The 24238-nt window shown below is 34.9% G+C and overlaps 1 pseudogene; it reads right to left on the reverse strand.

Annotated features, from left to right (window-relative positions):
- Window positions 1-10556: 10556 nt before the first annotated feature.
- Window positions 10557-12278, reverse strand: LOC138347592 (probable protein phosphatase 2C 14; annotated as a pseudogene).
- Window positions 12279-24238: the final 11960 nt, after the last annotated feature.

Below are 24238 nucleotides of genomic sequence, written 5' to 3' on the forward strand. Positions count from 1 at the left end.
GAATCGTTAGATAAAGTGAAATCGATTCAAGAAAAGCTTCTAGAGGCGCAAAGTAGACAGAAGGAGTATGCAGATCGGAAGGATAGAGACTTGGAGTTTATGGAGGGTGAACAAGTCTTACTGAAAGTCTCGCCCATGAAAGGGGTGATGCGGTTTGGAAAAAGGGGTAAATTGAGCCCAAGGTATATTGGTCCCTTTGAAGTACTTAAGCGAGTAGAGGAGGTGGCTTATGAGTTATCCTTGCCTCCAGGGCTGTCCGGAGTGCATCCGGTATTCCATGTGTCGATGTTGAAAAGATACCATGGGGATGGAAACTACATTATCCGTTGGGATTCAGTTTTGCTTGACGAGAAATTGTCTTATGAGGAGGAACCTGTTGCCCTTCTAGATAGGGAAATTCGCAAGTTGAGATCAAGAGAGATTGCATCCATCAAAGTTCAATGGAAGAATCGACCCATTGAAGAAGCCACTTGGGAGAAGGAGGCAGATATGCGAGAAAGATACCCACATCTGTTTACAGATTCAGGTACTCCTTTTTGCCCTTGTTTTCCTTCTTGTGATCGTTCGGGGACGAACGATGGGTAAATTGGTATCTATTGTAACGACCTATTTAGTCGTTTTGAACAGCAGATTTTATTTCTGGAAAAACAGGCTGGGGCGACGGACCACACGACGGACTGTCATGGGCACGACGGACTGTCGCAGGGTCTCGTCTCAAAACACTTAGAAAATCTGAAATTGGGTACTGAAAATCGACTCTCTGAACTTCATAACGGAATGGCAGAACAAACCGTCACAGGTGTGACGGTTCGTCACAGACTCTTCAGAGAAATTGAGTCTTTGAACTCTGTGACGGGGTAGCAGAACGGACCGTCGCAGGTGCGACGGGCCGTCACAGACTGCGTAATCCCTGTCTGGGTCGGATTTCTTTATACGTTTTAAGGGACGTTTTTGACTATTCCTGCTTTAATTATAAAGTTAGTGGGTTAATGTTAATAAGTCTAATTACTTGGGGGTTAAAAGAGGTAATCTTAAGTTAATTAGTGGGTTATTATTGCCATCTTTTATTCTTAATTATATACTAATTAGGGTAAAAGAAAGAGGGTTGGAATAAGAAAATTTGAAAGCACAAGAGAGGGAGAAAACGAACGAACAGGGAGAGAAGAAGAACAAAGCTTTGGGAATTTGCTTGCTTGATCACTAGTCTTCGGTGGAGGTAGGTTATGGTTTCTCTTACGTTATTCGTAGTAAACCCTTAATAGCGAATGATATGTATTGATAATATTTTAAACCCTGCTATGTGCTTAATGGTATACTTGCATGAATGTAATTATATAATTGTGATTATATAAGCATGATGAAGTTATTGAATCTCAAATCTTGCAAAACCCTAATCTCTCTGTTAATGATGAGGCCTTGGTATAAAAGAAGGCGTGATGAACTAAAATAATGAGATTGATGATGCCTTGGCAAGAAAAAAGGCTTGATGAATTGATAGAAGGAGATTAGGGGATCGGGTGTCATGAACCGATACGTAGATTTAGGGGATCGGGTGTCACGAACCAACACGTAGATTTAGGGGATTGGGTGTCACAAATCGACACGTATATTTAGGGGATCGGGTGTCATGAACCGACACATAGATTTAGGGGATCGGGTGTCATGAACCGACACGTAGATTTAGGGGATCGGGTGTCACGAACCGACATGTAGATTTAGGAGATCGGGTGTCACGACTTGACACGTAGATTTAGGGGATCGGAGTGTCACGTACCGAGATAAGAGGATTAATGAATATGAGCGAGCGGAGTGTCACGTACCGACACAAGAGAAATAAAGATAATGAATCTTGAAAGATGTTAATATACTCAATCTAATGAATCTAATTCCCAAATGAGTATGGTATTGAGGCTTGAGTCCTCATGTGTGAACTTGACGGTAATTGTTAATGAGATAGTACTTGTTGTTGCTACATGTTGAGTATCGTAGTAGATTTTATGATATTACTTGGTATATACTATTTTCTATTTGGAGTTGGCTGATGATATCTACTCAGTACCCGTGTTTTGTACTGACCCCTACTTTTATGTTTTCTTCTTGTTTATTTGTGGAGTGCAGCAAACGTGCCGTCATCTTCGACTCAACAGTAATTCTAGCCAGTCTTCATTACTCCGGATATCAGGGTGAGCTAATGCTTCTAGCTTGGAGTGGATCTTCCTCTTCATGTCTTGATGCCTTGAAGTTCCGGCATGGACTAGCTTTTATGTATTTTTAGCTTTTTAGAAACTCTTAGATTTAGTAATTTGATCATATATGTTCTTGTGATGATGACTTCCAGATTTTGGGGATAATAATAATAGTTGTTGAGTTTTTTAGAAGTTAATGAATTGGTTTTTTTTCTAATGAGTTTAAGTCTTCCGCATTATTTTCTGTTGATGTTATATTGAAATGTTAAGGTTTAGATTGGTTGGTTCGCTCACATAGGAGGGTAAGTGTGGGTGCCATTCGCGATCCGATTTGGGTCGTGACACTTTAAGTATGCATTCTATGTTAAAAAAGGGAAAGTTCAAAGATGGTACTCATCCATAACAAGGGACTAGCACATCATATTTATCCCACAAATTCTTACTCTAGAAGAATAGGCAATGGCTGCTTTAGTTAGTTTTACTGAGCAAAAATGACACAAATTAGATTAATAATTAATGAGTTGAAATTCATCTTTTGACTTGTTCTTAATTTTTTTATTTCCTTTTTTTAAAAAAAAATTTCACCCATGTTAAATAAAATTATAATTATTTAAAATAGGGGTGAAACAAAATGGGAACAACCACCACGACAGTTGATATTGGAGTAAAAATATATCAATCAATCCATGCTCATAATAAAATCAGAGTATAGTATCTCTAGTTCTATCAAGTTTGTAGGGGTCTGCCGACTAACAATTTCTACTATACAACCTCGGTAAACCCTCTTGGCCATAATTGAGTCGTCAACTAGAATAAATACAACAAAATGTCATTGCAATGATTGTGGTATTATAGAAACCTCTCCAACAATAAATAAAGTAATATACAATAATACAGAGTCTAAATCAAACAACGAACAAATAGAGCGAGAAAAAGGTCAATATACCTGTCAATGCATATATGTAATTCTTCCCACTTCCAGAACTGAATGCTTCCCCGAACGTAGTAAAACATATGACCCTATTACTTATCTGACCCTCTGCCCTGAACCCTTTTGGCCCTTGAATGGACTATATATTTTTATATAAACCTCTTGGTCATAAGAATTGCATGTTGTGGAGTCCTAACGACATGCTTAATGCAGTTTAAGAAATGTTAATACTAGTACATGATTTGCTTATTTTAAAACTATTATTTATTATCCAATATAAAATTAAATATATAAAAATATATAATTATAATCAACAAAAGAAATGTACATTTAAAATAGATATTTTTGGAGGGCCAAAGACTTCACATTTTCAATTATAGAGAAAAATAATTAGTTTTATAGAATAAAATAAAAGGAAAATAAGTTACAGTATATTTGGTAATATATGAATTTTGACTAAATAAAAGTTGGAAGCGTAACTCATATGGTCAATCCATATTTTATCCATATTTTACCCATATTTTCCTATATTTATATGGATTGCGTATGGGTATGAACCCATATTTTACTCATGAAAAAATTCACTCACCCAACCCATTAAATATGATTTGGTTGAGAGGGTTATCAAAATATGGGCTCATTTTGCCTGCACTAAGTGCAGTTTTAATGCAAGTTAAATAAAATTTGTATTCCAAAGAGCTCGATCCTTATGACTCAGCTCTATAGCACGATATAAGCGAAAAAAAGGTTAACTTTTCTTAATAATGTATGTAGCTTCATGCGTATAGAATGTGGTTCACAACACATTTATAAACAAGATTTTACTTGACATAGCTTATTGACTACCTAGAATATGACATTACTTTGATACAAAGTTTGTCACGCGCCCCAAACTCAATAAGTGCAATTGGCATCTAATGTCAAAAATTAGGCCAGGGATACAAATGACAGAGTATTAGATGAGTTTGACATAAGTAGAGACCCAAGTCCAACACTAGTACAATTAAACCTATCAACTATAGTGATTAGAGAGATCTTTGTGTGATTGAAATATAGGAAGAATAACAAAATGACTAGTCATATGATTTATGGAACCTAAACCAGTCACTCATTTATTTGAAAAGGTGATAAGACATGTTTCATCTGTATTAGCAAACGCAGTAGCTAAAGTAAATTTCTTCAATGATTCTAGATATTGAGATAATTTTGCAAATCATGTGTTTGAATCATAATCATTTTATCAAAAGATGAACGATAAGTAGGAGCAAAACTCATTCGCTGATTGGTAATTCTATTAGTGAAGTAGTAGCAACATTTATCCCCAAAAAATATTTCTTTGAAAGAGATCAATTCAGAATTTCTTAGTAGAGAGCAAACAACCCCTGGATGAAATAAAGGTCAAATGCAAATCTTTGACCAATGGAACAAAACTTTGTACTTCCCCAATTTTTGGTTGAAACTTCAAGAAGACGCAAACTGCATAATAAAAATGGACTCAGAAAAATAAATACTAATCGAAAACACCATATAACAATTTACCAGACTTCTCCAAAACTTGGTGGAAGAGAACGAGAAAATAACCAAATCCTCTTAGCCGAAAATAGGTGCCTTTATCAGATGTTGTTTTGTTGGGTTATGAAGGGATGATTAGGCCGTCATGTGGAAGGTTATAATTTGCAAATCATATGGTTGATAAATTAGATAACAAAAACTAAAACTAAAATTCAACATACGATTATATCAAAACTAATATAAAAAAACATTAAAACTGTAGAGAAAATAAATATCCTCATAGCAAAAGTCTCTAAACGACTATATTGTGGATGTTATTATTGTCTTGTGTGAGAAGAGGGGCCTTCAGTTTGTAGAGTTCCAAAATTTTATCCAAGGAAAAAATAACTCAAATATGGAAGAATATTTATACTTTCCTTTCAGAAAAAATAAAAACATTTATGGTAATATTTTTTCTTTTATTTTAGGAAAAAATAAATTTCAAATAAGGTAATAAATCAGGACAAAACCCAAAAAATCTCCCCTTTTGGATGGATTTTCTTGACAAAATTTGACCCACCTTCTTCTATGCTTGATAAATTTTGTTCATCACAAAATCTTCATTATTGTTGTTTGTTATGATTAAAAATAAGGTTTAAAATATATAGGTTAAAAATGATTTTAAATATTTTGTTTTTATTAATAAAAAATGCAGCAACATGAATGTTGAAAATATGGTTGAAACTTCTTCTCCACATTTAGCTTGACAAAACCTTCATTATCATCAATTTTTTTATTAATTGATTTGAAACTTCTTGATCCTTTCTGCAATCTTGTTGAACCATTGGACCATTGAACCATATAATCGTCGGACCATGTGTTCCGATACCACTTGTTGGATTATGAAGGGTTGATTAGGGCGTCATGCGGAAGCTTATAATTTTCAAATCATATGATTGAAAATTAGATGAGAAAAACTAATACTAAAAATTAAAATATTATTATATCAAAACTAATATAACGAAAAACATTAAAATTGTAGAGAGAAAAAATCTCCTCATAAACAAAGGTGTCTAAAAGAGTATATTGTGGATGTTATTGTAGTCTTGTGTGAGAAGAGGGGTCTCCAATTTATACAGTTCCAACTTTTCTTCCTAAGGAAAAAATAACTCTAATATAGAAGAATATTATATTTTCCTTTCAGAAAAAGTAAAAACATTTAAAAAATAAATTTCAAATAGGTAAGAAAATCAGTGCAAAACCCTAACAGTTCTGTTGAACAGACCCTACTAGATCATGATTAGAAATTATAATAGATGTCAAAAAAATAAGATCGACAGAAAGCAAAGTCGATCACGGCAGATTTACTATTTAGGGACGTAAAGGGGCACATTAAGGCGAGTTAGGGCGGGGGAATCCTTGGCCTATTAACATTTTGATCTGCCCAACCCTGCCCCATTTAATATGTTTCAAATGAAATTTCCCTGCCCCACCCCATTATGACTTGCCCCATTTACAACACCAATTGGGACATTTTACACGTAGATATATCTATCCAAATTTTACTACCGCACATCTTGAAATTCACTAGAAGAGTACTCATTTTTAAACACCAATATAGTGCTTCCAGAGGAATGTTTATCATTCTATTGTCATAGTGTTTCCAGATGGCCTTTATGTGCATAATAATAGGACAGTGTAGTAATAGTAATTTCTAAAAAGCGATGTATGAATTAAACAAACTAAAAATCCTAAAAATTTAGGTACAAAAGGAACCAATAGACCTAAACACGAATTTTCTTTCTTTATGTCAATATTGAGCAGCTCGTCTGTGTCTGAACATTTGTATCACTAGAAAATTTCAACCAAATGTCTAAAGCAAGAAAAGTTACACCCCTATAGCCTTTACTATATTCCTCTACAACTATTTGCCCCATGGTGAGAGCTACGGCGAAAATTCTTGTATAACTCATTCATCTATTGTTTTCCCCCTTATGATGCCTGGTCAAACTACATTCATTCACCTTTAAAAGATGCAATGCGACAGTACTGTCTGGTGCAAAGGGTCAAATGGTATGATCAGAATATGATTGAAAGTTATCATTTTCCTTTCATTGTTACAAATAGTTATTCTTCTTTCCTATTATTATCTTGACTCCACATTTTCCTCTTCATCAATCAACATTGGGCATGAAACTAAACTTAGGCTCTCCCTCTTCATCAATCAACGTTGGACATGACACTTTATTATGGTTAAAGTGAAACCTGAAAAGAAAATTATAAGAATTATAAGAATTGAATAACTATTAAGATAACAATATAAATTGTATACAATTCATTTCATCCCATAACCATGTGCGAACACACATCAAAGCTTCCAAAGTAGTAGGATGCAATCTACTATGATGCAGACTAATCAACGTCCCACTAGTGTTAAATGTTGACTCAGAAACAACAGTAGACACAATAATGGATAAGAGATCACGAGCCATATACCAATTTCATCTTATATCTTGGATCAAAGATTGCAGCTATACCCATCATAATATGCACTTCATCCCAATAGTTTTGAAATTTCAATGAAGTACTAATCAAAGGGTTAAAGCTTTTCCCCAATCTTCAAACTCCAGCTTAATTTCACAAACTTTTGTAGAGTATTGACTGGAAGTGGGATATTGAGTCCTATCACCTTTAACCCTTCTTGGACAATCAGATTTAAGATGTGTGCGGCACAACGTACATGAAACACTCGGTCATCCAATAACAGATCTCTTTTATTATGTTTTTCATCCAATAAGGTTCTCATCATTGCATTGTTAGTAGTAGAATTATCAATTGTGGTAGTTGATATTCTCTGTTCAAGATTCTAGTCAAACAAACAATTAACGGAAGCACTACATAACGCATCTTCATCATGTGGAATGGGAACATAAACAAACCTAAAAATATGACTTTGAATACACCATGAATCATCAATAAAATGTCCATAAATAACCATCAATCCTTTTTTTTGCTATTTGAAGTCCACATTTCAATTATTATTGCAACTCTAGTCGTGACTTTATCCAACAAATTAGCAGTTTTTGATTTCATATTGTCAAAAAATTTTAGTATGTCATTTTTTATCGTATTTCTTGAAACCATTTTATACATAGGTTGGAGACTCGCAACAAAGTTCCTAAAAATCCAACATGATCAACTATGGAGAGTAGATACTCGTGTAAGATAATGGCATGTGCAAGTTGTTTACGGGAAACAACTTGACCAAAAATAGTGTCCTTCATCATTACCCTCACTTCTTGGCTTATTAGGTCAGTTATGTAAATGATCCCACTTAGACGTCATCCACAATTTTTAGCATTTTTATATCGAGAATTGCAATATTTACACTGACCATACGGAACTCCAGCAATATACACCAACTTGAAATGCTACGACGCTTCAGAATATCTCTTTGTTTTTCCCGGTATAACAACTTCATCAATTTGGAGGCCTCGTACTCTCAACCTCTAAGGAAAAAACATTAGAAGATGAAGCGGCAGATTCTCATCATTTTGAGATGTCATGATTGCCTATTGCGAAAATAGGAAAAAGAGGTTAGGTTTCCAATATATATTTTCACAGAAACATCATGTTCTATAACAGTGTAACAGTGTAAATAGTGGTGGTGTTTACAGTTATGGTTTGTCACCAAAATACCAAACATATAGTTTGAACCAAAGCTCATACCATTGGTGGCTCCTGAACCCCTGCTTCTAGTCCAAGTGCAACTGTATTCAAGAGTCTCCTGTTTGGTCATGGACTCTAGCAATCGCAGCAACAGTTTGATACACTTGTTGCCTTGTTGGACTTTGATCTAGAGTGAATTTTATGCAGTTACTTGCGAGTTCAAGTAACTGCATAACTATATTATCAAATCCTTGGCCTAACAACAATTTATCCACATCAAGAGGACCGGCAAAAGAGCTGCTGGATAAATTTAGACTCGAGCAGCTCAATTTGTAAGATTCTTTCCCCCTTTAAAAGCTCAATTAGTCGTTTAGATGTTCTTAATCGTGTATTAGCTATCACATATGAGACTTAATCAGTTTAATGGTGGAAGCTTGCTTAAAGTGTAGCTGCTGCATGGGTTAAGAAGAGAAAAATGCTCAGGCTTTTTGTTTTATATTTCCAAGTTTGAATTCCTAGTCCATGATTATGTACTTCCTGACAACTTAACTTTGTTTCCTGATTATGGTGTTTTCTGAATCGGGAATCCATAATTTTGTGTAGGTTTCATGCTCATATACTGAATCCATAATATATTTACCAGAACATGAGACTCCCAAGTTAATTTTAATGCAACCAAGAAAATTACTATTAACTTCTAATGAAAAAACAATGCCTTCCGTCTATGGAGATTACTCAACTCCAACTAGGCAACTTAAGTTAACTGTAGCTACAATCTCTGCTCTTATACCATGTTACCACAAAAATACGAAGTAATTTCAATGTATATTATCCAAAGAATACAATGATTTAAATATAGGTAATGAAAATGTGAACTAAGTTCACTGGATATCTAAATTCCTAAAAATAAGGTAGAATAATCTATACGTTTAATTTTATGATTCTCCAACACGTATGTTCCCTGCTTACCTATATTATGAATTCTCTCCTCATTTTTTCAGTCTATGTTTTTTTTGTTTTTGATTTTATCTAGGAGTTCATGAATGCCCATTAAGTGAACAGTTGTAGCCCTTACTAGATCATACATGCCACTGCCTTGGGATTTAGTTTGTTGACTCTTTATATATCAGTTGCATTTCTGAACGTTAGATGAGAAAATGAGTACCAATTCTCCCACTTTCTATTGCGGACTGCTTATTTTCTGGTGTAGTGCTGCCATTAGAACAGGCTTGATCAACTAAAGGTGGCGCAATCGTATAATTGGCTACCTTGAAGCTTTATTCCAGAGGAATCCTTGATTGGGAAGTCTCCGAAGTAGTTATAAACTTGATGAACAATGCAAATGATAGACAAGAAAATAGGTATATATTGAAACTTTGCTTTGTAACTTGTGGAACAATTGTTAGGTAATGTTGTGTGTCCTCGCATGAAGGGGTGAAATTTCAGTGTTTTAGTGTCCAATAATCATTGCCTCTTAGTTTGCATTGAATGAGTAATTTAAATGACATTTATTTGTAAAGGAGTAAAGACTGATGTTGTTCGTTGGCTCCTTCTACGAGTGCTTGATCCTTGGTCCAGTTTTATTCCTTCAGGGTAGAGTGTTCATTATTCTTTTGGTAATTAGCTACTGCATACTTGTCCCTCCATGTGTAACATGACCATCTTGCCTATTTTTCCCTACACTTCACTGAAGCATGATAAATATTCTTAATCATGTATCTTGTTTGAAAGAAACACATCTGAATCGAAGCATGATAAATGTTCTTGATATGAAACAGTTCAAGACAGAACAGTTCCCGTATTGCTCTTCAGCTTCATTATATCACAAATTGCAGATAAATAAACTCTTCATGCCAAATCTAACATTTAAATTAATTAGCATGTATATTCATCATGTAAACATATATCTAATACAACTTTAATTATCGAAAACTCTGCTCTCATTTTGTTAATGTTATTTCATACGTGAGTACTTCAACAATTTAAAAAATCATCAATTTTTTCTCTACGATATCTAACCTCGATCACAGTCGGGACTAAACTTTGAGGTATATATATGCAACTGAAACTTCCTAAGGATGACTGCCATACTGGGATTTGAAATGAGTCATATTGATTATCATTACAGTGATATCATCTGAACAACCCTTGACAGAGCAAGGTTTCCAAGTTCTCTACAAGCAGACATAAGAGCATTGGGATATTGCTTCTTCTTCAAACCACTGTTTTTTTTTATTTGAGCAATAAATTTTCATACTCCTCTTTGTTAGGTTCACCATTTAAACTCGCCTAGCCTTTGTCGGTGGACCATCATTTTCATTGCCAAATTCATCTTCACTTGTCATCCAGCTGTTGACGGGTTTTTTTACAGCATGGAGAACGACATTCGCTATATTTGACTTGATTAGGGAAACTCGTTGTAACTTTGGTGAAGGACTTTTACTTACACAATCAATTTTGTCTTCTTATTTTTCATTAGAAGTAGTCACTTGCATGCTCTTTTCCCTCAGACGTGACTGCATTATGAGATCAATGGCTTCCTGATTTCCCACCTAAACAACAACTTACATCAGAATCATTAAACCAAATGAGTTGGTCTCATCAAAAGCTGCATGAGAAGTTTTCGTTTTTGTAACCTGATACCAAAGACCATCAGAAGCTAAAACAAGGTATTCCATATCTGGTGTCAAAGTGAGTGTCTTAGGGTCAAATTTACCCAATCTCTAATTCTTCGAGACGCAGTGAGAACACCATGTACCCTCCAACCTCCTTCGTGAAGTTCTGCATATCCTCCCTGCATCACAAAAGGGAAGTTACATACAAAATCAAGAGAGACGAGAGATGTATCTTCCATCTCTTTTTATATTCAAGTAATGGTACCTTATCCTCTATTCTTTTCCTCTCATCCTCCCTTTCAGATCTATGATCTCTTGTGAGGGCTTTGGTGACTCCATTTCTACCTGAACAGCTCTACAGTCTCCCAAATTTGAAATTATAATCTCATTTCCTTCAATTAACGCCATCACACAGCAAGCACCACTGCCTACACCCTGTTGTAAATCTCAGTGAGTACGTACATTGTTAAATGAATAACAACTATGCCTCAAAATCCCAACCACATTGAATAATTCTTTATTTAGGCTTAGGGAGACAACGTAAGCAAGTCATAATGCAAGTGGACATGAGACATGGAACAACATTTTCCTTCATTGAAATTTAAATAGATTCCCAATAAGTATTATTTGCTTATTCAGATTGTTCAAACCAGGGGCAGAGCACAGTGGTTCCCATTTGTTTTTCAATAGATTTTCTATTTGTTTTAGAAAATTAAATAAAAATATTAACTTGTGAACCCCTAGAAAAAAATGATTGAAAGCTAAATAGTAAGGAATACACTTTCCACATAAGCATGTTTTGAAATATTTTTCTCTTGTTCCCTAAATTAATTTAAAACCCCCCAAACAAGGTTAAAGATGGTTCAAACTGTTTGGTAGTTGGTACTATTGTATCTATTTAACTTAGAAAAGCTGAAAAGGTAAAAGAAAAAGCTAAAATTTTTAGGAGTTTTAATACACAAGTTGCAGAAAGAATCGGGCAAATTGTGGTAACCTGTTTCAAGAATTATTGATCAGTTTTGATATAAGAAGCCTCAATAGCTTTTTCTGTTATCGAAGTAGAACTATTAACAAGCATTTCAAATACATCGGAATGCAAGTTGTCTGCCACAAATTGTGCAGCTATTCGTTCCCCTTCCATCATATACTCCAAAGAAATTCTACATAGAATCAGATACATTTCATATATATAATTAATTAATTAAAATATGGAATGTAGCTATTATTAATTAATACGTGTTATTTGTAGTTTTTATGATATAACAAACTCAGGGACCTCGTAAAGGGACCTCCCAAGTTGAATATACACAAAACTATCAGGTAGGAAAAAGTATAAAAAGGTTGTGAACAGTCTCCAACAGTGGCAGAAACCTCGGTCAATGACATGGCCTTAAAGATTGTGACTATTCTACATAAGAGGTATAATAGTCACACCTTTAGTTCTTGCAATTTGAAAAACATCTCAAGAACTCTTGCAAAGACTCAACAAAGAAGTGAAGAAGCATCCTCAAGATCAACTCAAATCAGAAAGAGCTGGAAGCTTAGTTGTCTTAGGATTATTTCTTCATTGTATGTATTGTAAATATGTTCATAAATATATAAAGGATTCATATATTTTGGTTTGTTGAAAAGTCTAAGTTAGTTGAGTCCAACTGATTTAGTGCCAACCTTGTGTGTTGCTTGGTCAAACATTAGGTCATGCGGAGCATGGTGATTTAGTGGGCTACCTGCTTGTTGCTTAATTGAATTGTTATGACCCCAAATATGGATTAGGTGTAGCTAGATCATAAAATGAGTTTCATGAGCTTATAATATACTAAAATGACTAAACATAGTGTCAAGAGTCAGTGTATAAAGTTTGGAAGTGTTTGGAGGTCAAACATCCAAGAACGTACTAGACGTCCTGAAACTAGTCGATGTGAAACTAGTGTGTCGTAGTATATTGTAGTAGAGTTTCGGAGGATGGTTTGAAGGTGAAATTGATTATAGATTGTTACTATACATAGCCTGACATGTAAAGGGTCAAAAGGTCCAAAAACGACGCCCCGATGACCAGCCTAAGGGTCCACGAGGAGGACCCAAACATAGGCTAATGAAGTTGTTGGGCAACCTAGATCTGGCAGTGGTTGCGCGACGCGGAGCCATCATGTAAAGGGAAATTTTTGCCTTGCGAAGCAGGGACATCGTGAACCATTCTATCCCAAACTATTTTCCTGAACCAAGAACCAAAAATTTCCGCGAGGCGCAGTAAGTGCCCAGATTTGGTCGCGTTGTTTTTAAGTCAAATTTAAGTTAGTTAAAATGTCTAATAGTTGAAGGGGTCTTTTGGGAACTTTAGGGATTAATTATTGGCGGTTATTTTAGGAATTTGAAGAGTATTTAAGCATTATAATAGCCAATTAGACCCTAAAATCCAAGTCAAAACCTTTCTCTCCCAAATTTTCACAAAACCACCATTGAAGAAGAAGAGATATTGTAGCAGCTTTTAGGATGAGTTGATCAAGCGTTCAAGATAGGTTTAAGGCTCTAATATAAGGTATTTGAATCTTATCAATTCGTGGATTCTTCCATAAATGAATGACCCCTAGTATCCCTTCAATTGTGAATCCAAAGAACCCCATTCAAGAGAGGGTTGTGATTGCATTGTGGGTAAGGTTTGCTTGTGATCCCAAACTAGGGGGTAGAATTCAATAATGTTTATATGATGATTCTATATTGTTTTTATGGAGTTTTCATAATGAATTTTGATAATTGAGTTTGGGGTGATCTTAGGCCATTAGAGATTAGATGAAGGTATTTTGTCGATTCTTCTTCACTTGATTACATTCTATATTAATTTATCATGATTGAATCATATAAGAATGAATTTGACTAGGTTTGATGAATTGGGATTGGGATTGATTGAATTGAACCCTAAAGTATGAACTATGGATATATTCACCTAGTATTGAAGAATGAGAGAAAAAATCTAAGGCTAAGAGGCTCTATAATCTACCTATGAATGAAGATAGAATGAATTGATGAATAATGAACCTTAGGATGGTTGTGTTGGCTGTAGATTCCGGATGATTGACTGAAAGTGATGGAATTCACTTGAGCATGGAGAGATTGTCTAGGATATCTATCCATAAGAGAAGGTTGAGCAAGGATTGACAAGTAAACCTTGGAGTATATGCTTGACTCCAAGTGGATATGCAAAGTGAGACGGATGGTCTAGCAAGGGTACGGACTCCAAGTAGAATGGAGAGTCACACCTAGTAGTTGTGATGACTATTCCATTAGGTCTCATAGTGTTCAAAGGATAAAGATAAGGGCTAGGCTCTAAAGTAAGAAGTAATAAAAAAAAAGATCCAAAAGCAGTATCTTGCATGAAGGGTGGTATGGGACATCATGAGTGCATTGCACAAGGTATAACGTAGGGTCACTAAAGAAGAACAAATTGAAGATAGGATTGGACTAGAGTTGCCTTTCCTAGTAAAGTAGACTAACGATGACATAATCTTATTAATGAAGTTAATTAATGATAAGGCTATGGAAGGTGGGCATGTAGTACTCTTTAGTATGATGTGAGGCTACTAGAGACTTAATGAAACAATATTGGGTGACTTCAAGATATGTTAGTGTGTGAGGTAGTATGGGATGATTCGCCTGCATTACACAAGTATATTTTGAGTTGGATTAGGGGCATAGTGTTCATATTAAATGATGAACTAAGGTCTTAATTATGGAACTTGATTATGATCAAGGATGAACAAAGAGATGTACTTAGCTTTGGTAGTAGTATGGGATGCTACCTTAGCCTTGCACTAGCATACATCGAGGTAGATTATGGTGTAGTTCACTTGAGTAAGAAGTACAAGAAGTAAGTATGAAATCTTATTTACATTATGATGCTTTAATATATTTATAATATTCATTTAATGCTTATGCATTTATCTCTTATTATTATGTCTATTATTGACTAACCCTTTGAGATATCTTATGTTTGGTGTGATTGTTTCCATACTTAGTACATATTGTACTAACGCATATTGCCCACATGTTGTCCATGTAGGGTCTTTAGAAAGTTGAGTTGCTTTCAAGGGTAGAGTTCCAAGGTTTCCAAGAAGAGAAGAAGTGCTGAAAACTCATAGCTTCAAGGACGAACCTTTATGTTCCTTTATGTTTTCGTTATGTTTTAGACTTTATGAGGGCTGCATTCCAAGATGTTTCATTCATGTCCAAGTTAGATGGTTTTTAAGGCAGTATTATTAGAGATCATTTTGCTATTAGGAAATACCTTTTGGTTTGCGTTTAAAGAAAGTTATTAAATTCCCTCCATTTATGCGTGATGTTATGTAATTAAGTCAAGAGACTTGTACAAGACCTCTGAGAGGTCGACCCAAGGATTGGCCTAACTTCTAGGGTGTACTTGGGGATCGTGACATGAATCCTAGTTGTCTAGTGGTTATAGCTTAGTGGAAAAGTAACATATTCTTAGGCTCTTCTCGATATAGAGTTATTGCTTGCTCGTGAGATTAATAGCTTCTTCTCACATTCTTGTAATCGGGTTTCACCTTTGCTTATGCAGATTGGTGAAAACAGCTGAAAATCCTGTGTGAAAGGTTGTGGTTTTACTCCCTTGAGCAAGGAGGTTTCCTCGTAAACTGCTTCTGTTGTTTTCTGTCTTTACTTACTCTTTGTTCTTACTTCGAGTGTGTCAAGGGACTTGGTCCGTTGACTGATAGTTGAAGCACATATTCTGTCAGTTAGTATCAGAGTAGGTACTCTCTAGATAGTTAACACCAAGAGAGTGGTTCTTGCATCAGAGTGGTTGCTCCACTTAATCTAGAAGAAGGACAATCACGACTACCGCGTTTAAATATCCAGTTCTATAGATGGTGGGAATCAAGAATGCATGACTATCTAATGGATGAGGATAGTGAGTTGTGGGAAATTGTCCCACTGTTGAAGTGAAGGGCAGTGAAATAAATAGAGTTGTTCCAAATACTCACCAACAGTACAACTAAGAGGAAAGAAAGAAGATTGAGAAAGGCTACAAGGTTAAGAAGTTGTTTGTATGTGGTATAGGTGCTGAAGAATATAACTGTTGTGAATCAGCAAAGGAGATCTGGGACTGTCTGAGGACTGCTCATGAAGATATCGAGCAGGTCAATGAATCAAAGGTAGACATGGTCACTACTCAATCTGAAAATTTCAGAATGAAAGAAGGGGAAACCATTCATGACATGTATACTAATCTCTCCTCCATAACCAATGAGCAACAAAGTCTTGGAGATCTCATTAGTACTAGCAAGAAAGTTAGGAAGGTTCTTCGAATCCTTCATAAGTCATCGGAAATCAAGGTAGATGTTATCACTGAAGCCAAGGATCTAAAAGTTATGACAATGGAATCTCTTATTGGAAATCTCAAGACGCATGAAATGAATAAAAGTCAAGACTTCTCAAAGAAGGAGGCTAAGAAAGACAAGTCTCTAGTACTGAAATTTACACCTGGAGAAGTGTCTAGTGAAGAAGATGATATGGCTTATCTTACCAAGAGATTTCAGAAGATCGTAAGGAAAAATGAAGGGTTTAGAAAAGGAGGGAACCCTCCCGGGCTGTAACTGCAAGTGACTCCTGTCATAAATGTGGGAAGGCTGGGTATTTCATAAAAGAATGTCCAATGCTCAAAGATGAAAACAAAGAGTATCAAAGGCACGGAGGTGAAAAGGACAAAAGAAAGGACCTGGTACTTGACAATAGTGACAAAACGACTACAGTGTGAAGGGGGCTCATCAAGTGTTTCAGGAAACTAAGATTATAATGAGGATGCATCAATAATGGTGATTCAAGATGGGGCTAAAGTATTTGATGGAATGTATGCACTCATGGCCAAGTTAGAAGGTTGAGAAGGTTAGCAGATGTCTTTGATTGACTCTGTTATAGAGTTAACCACCGAAAATGACTCTATGAACGCAAATCTTGATAATCTTAGTGAGAATAGAGACGTGATGACTATGAGAATTTTTGTCATTGAGGAACAACTAGTAGTTCTTGAATCTGAAAAATCAATTGGACTTAATGATTGAGAAATCTAGGAAAAGAAAGGGGGAGTTTTACAAGCTTACAGGCTGAACTGGAAGCAAATATAAACACTGTTGAGACCCGACTTACTCTATCATTGGAAAGAAGTGATCATTTGGAGAGGGACATGGTCCAGGTTAAGGAAGAAATCAAAACTTCTCTTATATGGGCCAAATCCTCCAAACTGCTATCCAATATCACTAGTCAAAACAATTACAACAAAAGGGTCTATGTAGATTGAACATCACCCCTCTCTAAAATACTCATAGTAACTATGTGTATGTGTCAGATAATTTGTTGTGTCTTCACTTTTGTAGAAATGGTCATTTGAAAAAGCACTGCCACACTTGGAAAGAGTCACACGAGACCTTTTCAGTCTACTCTACATAGAAAAGGGCACGAAAAGGGGGACCTGGTCCGGTTCCTAAGTCTTTGAAAAGGAAAAAGACCAAACTGCCTCACTGGGCAAGAAACATCCTGATTACTCCTCTATCTGCTTACTGGGAACTCAAGTTAAAATGGGTTCCCAAGTCTAACAAGTGATATTTATTGCAGGGAAGTGAAGGAAGTAGCAGTCAGTGTTGGTTTAGGGACAGTGGATGCTCGAAGCACATGATTGGTAACACAAAAAACTTCCTCTCACTCAAGGCACTTCAAGGGGGAGATACATTATAAAAATGAATTGAACATATACTTTGACCAAAATTTTACAAAACTTACATTTGAATAAGATTGATGATACACAAAGAAAATGATTCAACAACATTAGTGTTATGCATTAATACCTTAAATATGAATATGATATATTGGAATATAATAAAATTACTTTTTCAGTAATGTATCATGCATTTGAATCAACTACTAGATGCAAGATTGAACATCGAAAAATAGCGTAGAACTAGATTAAAATTATTACATTGGGTAGAGCGAGTCAAGAAATTGTGGATGAAATTTTTCTACCATTGTTCTAGCAACGTATCATGCATTTGTATCAACTACTAGATGCAAGATTGAACATCAAAAAAACCGTAAAAATAAATCAAAAATCATTATCATGGTTGGAGTAGGTCAAAAAATTGTAGACGAAACTTTTGTACCCCTTTTTTTGAAGGAGCGTGATCCAAATCAGAAAATAAGGATGAATTATTTTTTTATTAAAAAAGAATATGATAGCAAAGAAGACGAAAATTTTACCAATAAATTGATTTGAATTTGATTCAGTGGAGAAAGAACTCTTTTACAATTCAAATTGAGATGAAATTGTAACTGATAAGATTGTAAAGTAAAATTAGGAAGGGATTAAAGGACTGAAAAAAGGAAGGGTCAACGTGGATAAGGTTGAACACTTATGTATCCGGCTGACTTGAAAATTAGCAAAAAATAAAGAATTTTGGAAATATTTGAAATGGTAGGAAAATAATGAAAATTATGATCTATCCTATTTTTTAAGGCAAATCTGAGTTTATATTGTGGACTCATTGTGAACATGTTGACTCCATTATTCATTTTTTTTTTTTGCAGAATCTCAAATATTATAATAAAAAGTATTTGTTATTTTTATTTTTGATGAATATAATATTGAAGTTTTATGAAAATGTGTGTCGAATTAAGAGGTAAAGTGAAATTAAAGCTATGATAAATTAGACTTTCACACATTAAAATTTATTAATTTTATTATTAAAATTCAAAGCCGCTAATTTTTACTCTTTTCGTTCATTTTGTTTGTCCAGTATACTAAAAATTAGTTATTCAATAATACTTGTCCAGTTTGAAAAATTAAGAAATAATTTATCTTTTCTGTCTATTTTACCTTTACTATTAAGGAAAAATTACGCGGATAAGAAAACATATACTAGTTAAATTAGTTAACATAGCAATAGTTTGAAATAATTACGGCTTGCAAATAATTTTAGCTATTTTGTTACCTCTCTCCACTTTTCCTCTCTCTCGCCTCTTTTTTTTATGCATATTTAAATACAAATGTTATATATATATATATATATATATATATATATATATATATATATATATATAGAGGACAGGTATACAAATACAATTAATTTGTCACTACACTCTGTCCTCTCTCGCTCGCCTCTCTCCTTCTTCTCCCAATCTCGTTCGTCTCACACCTCTCTCTCTCTCTCTCTCTCTCAATCTTACTCGCAAGAAATACAATATATATGTATACCATGACATATAAATAATTTTTCTGATAGATATACATATGTAGTTCGCATCTCTCCACTCTCTCCCCTTTCTCGCTCCCCTCTTACTATTATAAACCATTAATTAAATTTTTTCTATATTATCCTTGCAACTAATTCTCTTCTTTTAGAATATTCACATTAATTTGTAAAATTTTGAACAAGTTTTTTTAATATATTACTAAAATTATTACGTTATTTATGATTTCTTAATATGCATATAAAAAATATGAAAGGAATATTTATTATAATATTCATATTAATTACTAGAGTTTGTAGAAGCAATGATAGTGGTGGGGATCCTAGAGGATTTAATTACTTGACCAACAACTTATGACCAAATAATGAAATCATAGAAAAATTTCATTTCTCTCATCTGACGGCTTTTAGAAGTATATCCACAAATTGTTTTTTACCTTTTTTTATATATAATTATAAAGATCTTGTAACGACCCTTATGGTCGTTTTGAGTACTAGAGTTGTTCATTTCTTAAACTACTTGCCTATAGAGTGTAGATGATTATTTTGGACTATTCGTAACTATAATTATGAAATTAGAGAGGTAGTTTTAATAATTTACTTAGTTAGTGGTTAAAGAAAATAGTAGTAAAACAAATAGTGGGTAACTTTTATCGTTTTTATAGTCGTTTCTATATAATAAGTTGGCTGTAGATATTCTGTGGAACAAAATAAAGGTTTTAGGCGAGAGAAACTCATATGTGGACAAACAATGTGAAAAATTACTTTGTGCGGCACCAGGTAAGCAAAATTTTAATTGAACTTTATTCCCTGCCTATTTTCATGAATTTCATGGATATAGTGATAGTATTATTGATATTTAATTGTGGGTAGAGATGAAATTGTAAACTTATTTGTCAAGGTCGGTTGCTGCACTATAAGGTTGTTATTGATAGGATTATCACTTACCTGGTGAGTCACACTGAGGGTCAAATTTAGGATAATAGTGGATAGTTAATGGTTGGGGTAGGGAATTTATATTATTTTAATGTTAATGTTAGAATTAGATTATTATAGTGTTAATTGGAAAAAGGCAAATTGAGAACTCCTCTTTCTACTCGTGATAATTTTAAAAATGAAACATTATGGCCAATAAAAAATTAAGAAAGTTAATGACTAATTAATGATTTTTTGGTGATCAATTAAGAGTTAATTAGAATACTATAATGAATTTGGAATTTCGATCAAAGCTTTAGGCGTTATTCCAGTGTTTTGAGATATTCGATTTGAGAGTACCTTCTCATTGGGGCAATGCCGGCAACCTTGCGGCTTAGAACTATCTGGTGCGGGAGTAATCCAAGAAATCCAGGAAATCGAGAATGAGCTGGGTCAACGCCGATTTGCCTTAAGAGACTTTTTGAGGCACCTGCGTCCGGCGAGCCCTGCCTAAGTTATGGGTTATGCCTTTGGTTTTTGGTATGGAATTTTTTTATGGTTATCACATTATGACTCTAGTATTAATATGTTGGTATAGGTAGTTAAATATTATGTGTAATATACTATATGGATGTCATTATATAAATCTATTAGAGGAACCAAGACTTAACCTTAAGCTTTAATATATAAATAAAAGACTTGATATACCAATTGGCCTCAAGATTAGAAAATTGAATATAGATTTGTGCTTGATGATTTTTTCGGATCTAGGCCAAAAGTATAGAACGATGGATGTCCATGAACTTGTTAATTTACAAATTATATATATTTGATAGATTTGAAGTGTTCGATGCATTGAAAAAATGAAAAGCATTGGAGAAGTAGTTTGTTTGACTTTGTTTTTTCGGTGGAGGTAGGTTATGGTTTGTGTTATTTGATAGTAAACTCTTAATAGTGACTGATATGCATTGATTTATATTTTGAAGTTTTCTATGTACTTGATTGTGTGATTGTGTGGCTTGGTCGTGTGTTTTGTAATTGGTCTGAAATCCCGAGATCGTGGAATGTATAATCTTAAATCATCTCTATCGAAGTAATGCCTTGAATAAAGAAGGCTCGATGAAATATTATTAACGAATGAAAAAGTGGTGATATTAAATGATAAATTAATGGTATTATTGGATCGGAGTGTCACGTTCCGACACGGTATTCTTGAATTGGAGTGTCACATTCTTACACGGTATTTTTGGATTGGAGTGTCACGTCTCGACATGGTATTCTTGGATCGGAGTGTCATGTTACGACACAATAAATTTAAAGGAAAATCATGTTGAATTAATGGAAGATACTCAATCTCAAAGAACTCAACTCCCAAAATGGTTTGGTTTGGAGGCATGAGTCCTCGTGTGTGATCTTGATACCGGTTACTTAATACGTGCTTACTTTATTGTTATTGACACTTGTTCCTGTTGTTTGTTTCTTATCACCTATTAAGTGCTATATTTGAGTTCATACTATTATTCTTTGTATATTAGTTACTATTTTAGGTTGACCGATGATACTTACTCAGTATATGTTGCCTCGTACTAAGCCCTACTTGTTTTCTTCTTTGTTTTCCTTTTATGAGATGCAGCGAGTGTACCTATGATTCTGATTTCCCTCAGCTCTAGCCAACCTCCCGCATATCAAGTTCTAGGGTGAGCTATCCATTCAAGCTCGTGTTGGGTTTTTTTTGTCATGACATGATGTCCTATACTTTCAGACAAGTACCATTTTATTCTATTATTTTGGTGTATTTGATATTCTTAGACATAGTATTAGATATTAGATGTTCATGATATGATGACTTTCAGATTTTGGGAAATGATATTTAGTAACATTTGAGTTTCCACGTTATGCTTGTACTTTGTAAATTAGGTTAAATTGGTTGGTTCTCTCACTTAAGAGGTTAAGTGTGGGTGCCATCACGACTCGTTTTGAGTCGTGACAGATCTTTCCTCAATTTTAGCTTTCTAACACTTACCTTCCTTGTAATTAACGATGGTATGTACTTATGTTATACTTTCCTCCCTTTCTTTGAATTTTTGCTCAAATCGTTTAATTTATTGATTATTAATATAAAAATATTATGATACAATTAGTTTATCCTTATTAATTGTCACGACCCAAAACGTGTCGTGAGTGGCACCCACATTTATCCTCCTATGTGAGTGAACCAACCAATCTAAACCCCAACGTCTCAATATAATAACAGAAAGTAATGCGGAAGACTTAAATCTCATTAATGAACATTGATTAAATAACTTCTAAAACTCAATAACTATTATTATCCCCAGAATCTGGAAGTCATCATCACAAGAACACCTATCTCATATTACTAATCTAAGAGTATCTAAGAAGCTAAAATAAGTGAAAATCTAGTCCATGCCGAGATTTCAAGACATCAAGACATAAAGAGGAAGATCCAGTCCAAGCTAGAAGCATTAGCTCACCCTGAAATCCGGTGTAATGAAGACTGGCTAGAGTTGCGGTAGAGTTGAAGACGACGGCACATTTGCTGCACTCCACAAATAATAAAGAAACAAATACAAGTAGGGGTCACTACAAGGCACAAGTACTGAGTAGGTATCATCGGCCAACTCAAAATTGAAAACAGTATATATCAGATAATAACATAAAATCAACCATATTCCTCAACAGGTGAAAGCAACAAGTTCACAAATCATGTGTAACCACATCAAACACACCTATGAGAACTCAAGTCTCCACACCATACTCATTTGGGATATAGGTTCTTTTCATTCGAATTTATTAACATAATTTCAAGATTCATTATCTTTATTCCTCTTGTGTCGGTACGTGACACTCCGCTCCCCTACTACTATGTGCCGGAACGTGACACTCCGATCTCCTAATTCTACGTGTCGGTTCATGACACCCGATCCCCTAATTCTACGTGTCGGTTCGTGACACCCGATCCCCTAATTCTATGTGTCGGTTCGTGACACCCGATCCCCTAATTCTACGTGTCGGTTCGTGACACCCGATCCCCTAATTCTACGTGTCGGTTCGTGACACCCAATCCCCTAATTCTACGTGTCAGTTCGTGACACCCGATCCCCTAATTCTACGTGTCGGTTCGTGACACCCGCTCCACTGATCTCATTCTATTAATTCATCAAGCCTTCTTTTATACCAAGGCATCATCAATCTCATTACTTTAGTTCATCAAACCTTCTCTTATACCAAGGCATCATCAGCCTCATTACTTTAGTTCATCAAGCCTTCTTTTATACCAAGGCATCATCATTAACAAGGTAAATTTAGGATTAGAGATTCAATAGACTCATCATGCTTATTCATCACAATTATATAATCACATCATGTAAGCACACAATTAAGCATATAGAAGGTTTTATAATACTACCGAACACATATCATTTGCTATTAAGAGTCTACTATGAATAGCATAAAAACCATAACCTACCTCCACCGAAGATTCGTGATCAAGCAAGCAATTTCTCAAGCTTTGTTTTTCCTCTTCGTACGTATCTCTCTCGATCGTTTCTCTTTCCTTCTCCTTGTTCTTTCTATTTTTCTTATTCAAACCCTCTTTCTTTTACCCTAATTAGCATATAATTAAGTATAAAAGATGAGGAATTAACCCACTAATTAACTCAAGGTTATCTCCTTTAAACCCCAAGTAATTGAGTAATTAATATTAACCCACTAACTTTATAATTATAAGCAGGAATAGTCCAAAACGCCTCTTAAAATATTTCCAGAAATCCGACCCAGCCTGGGATTACGCAACCTTTGATGGGACATCATGCCTGCGACGGTTCGTCCTACTGAGTCGTCACAGAGTTCAAAGACTGAAATTTACTGAAGAGTCTGTGACGGCCCGTCATGCCTGTGACGGTCCGTCCTGCCACTTCGTCACGAAGTTCAGAGAGTCGATTTCAGTACCCAAATTTTAGAATTCTAAGTGTTTTGGAACGAGACACCCTCGACGGTCCGTCGTGCCTACGACGGTCCGTCGTGAGATCCGTCGACCAAGACAGTTTTTTTTTCCAGAAATAAAATTTTCTGCTCAAAACGACTAAACAGGTCGTTACAATAGATACCAATTTACCCATCGTTTGTCCTCGAACGATCATTAGAAGAAAAACAAGGGCGAAA

Source organism: Solanum lycopersicum, chromosome 3 (assembly GCF_036512215.1).
Source record: "Solanum lycopersicum chromosome 3, SLM_r2.1".
Classification (NCBI taxonomy): domain Eukaryota; kingdom Viridiplantae; phylum Streptophyta; class Magnoliopsida; order Solanales; family Solanaceae; genus Solanum; species Solanum lycopersicum.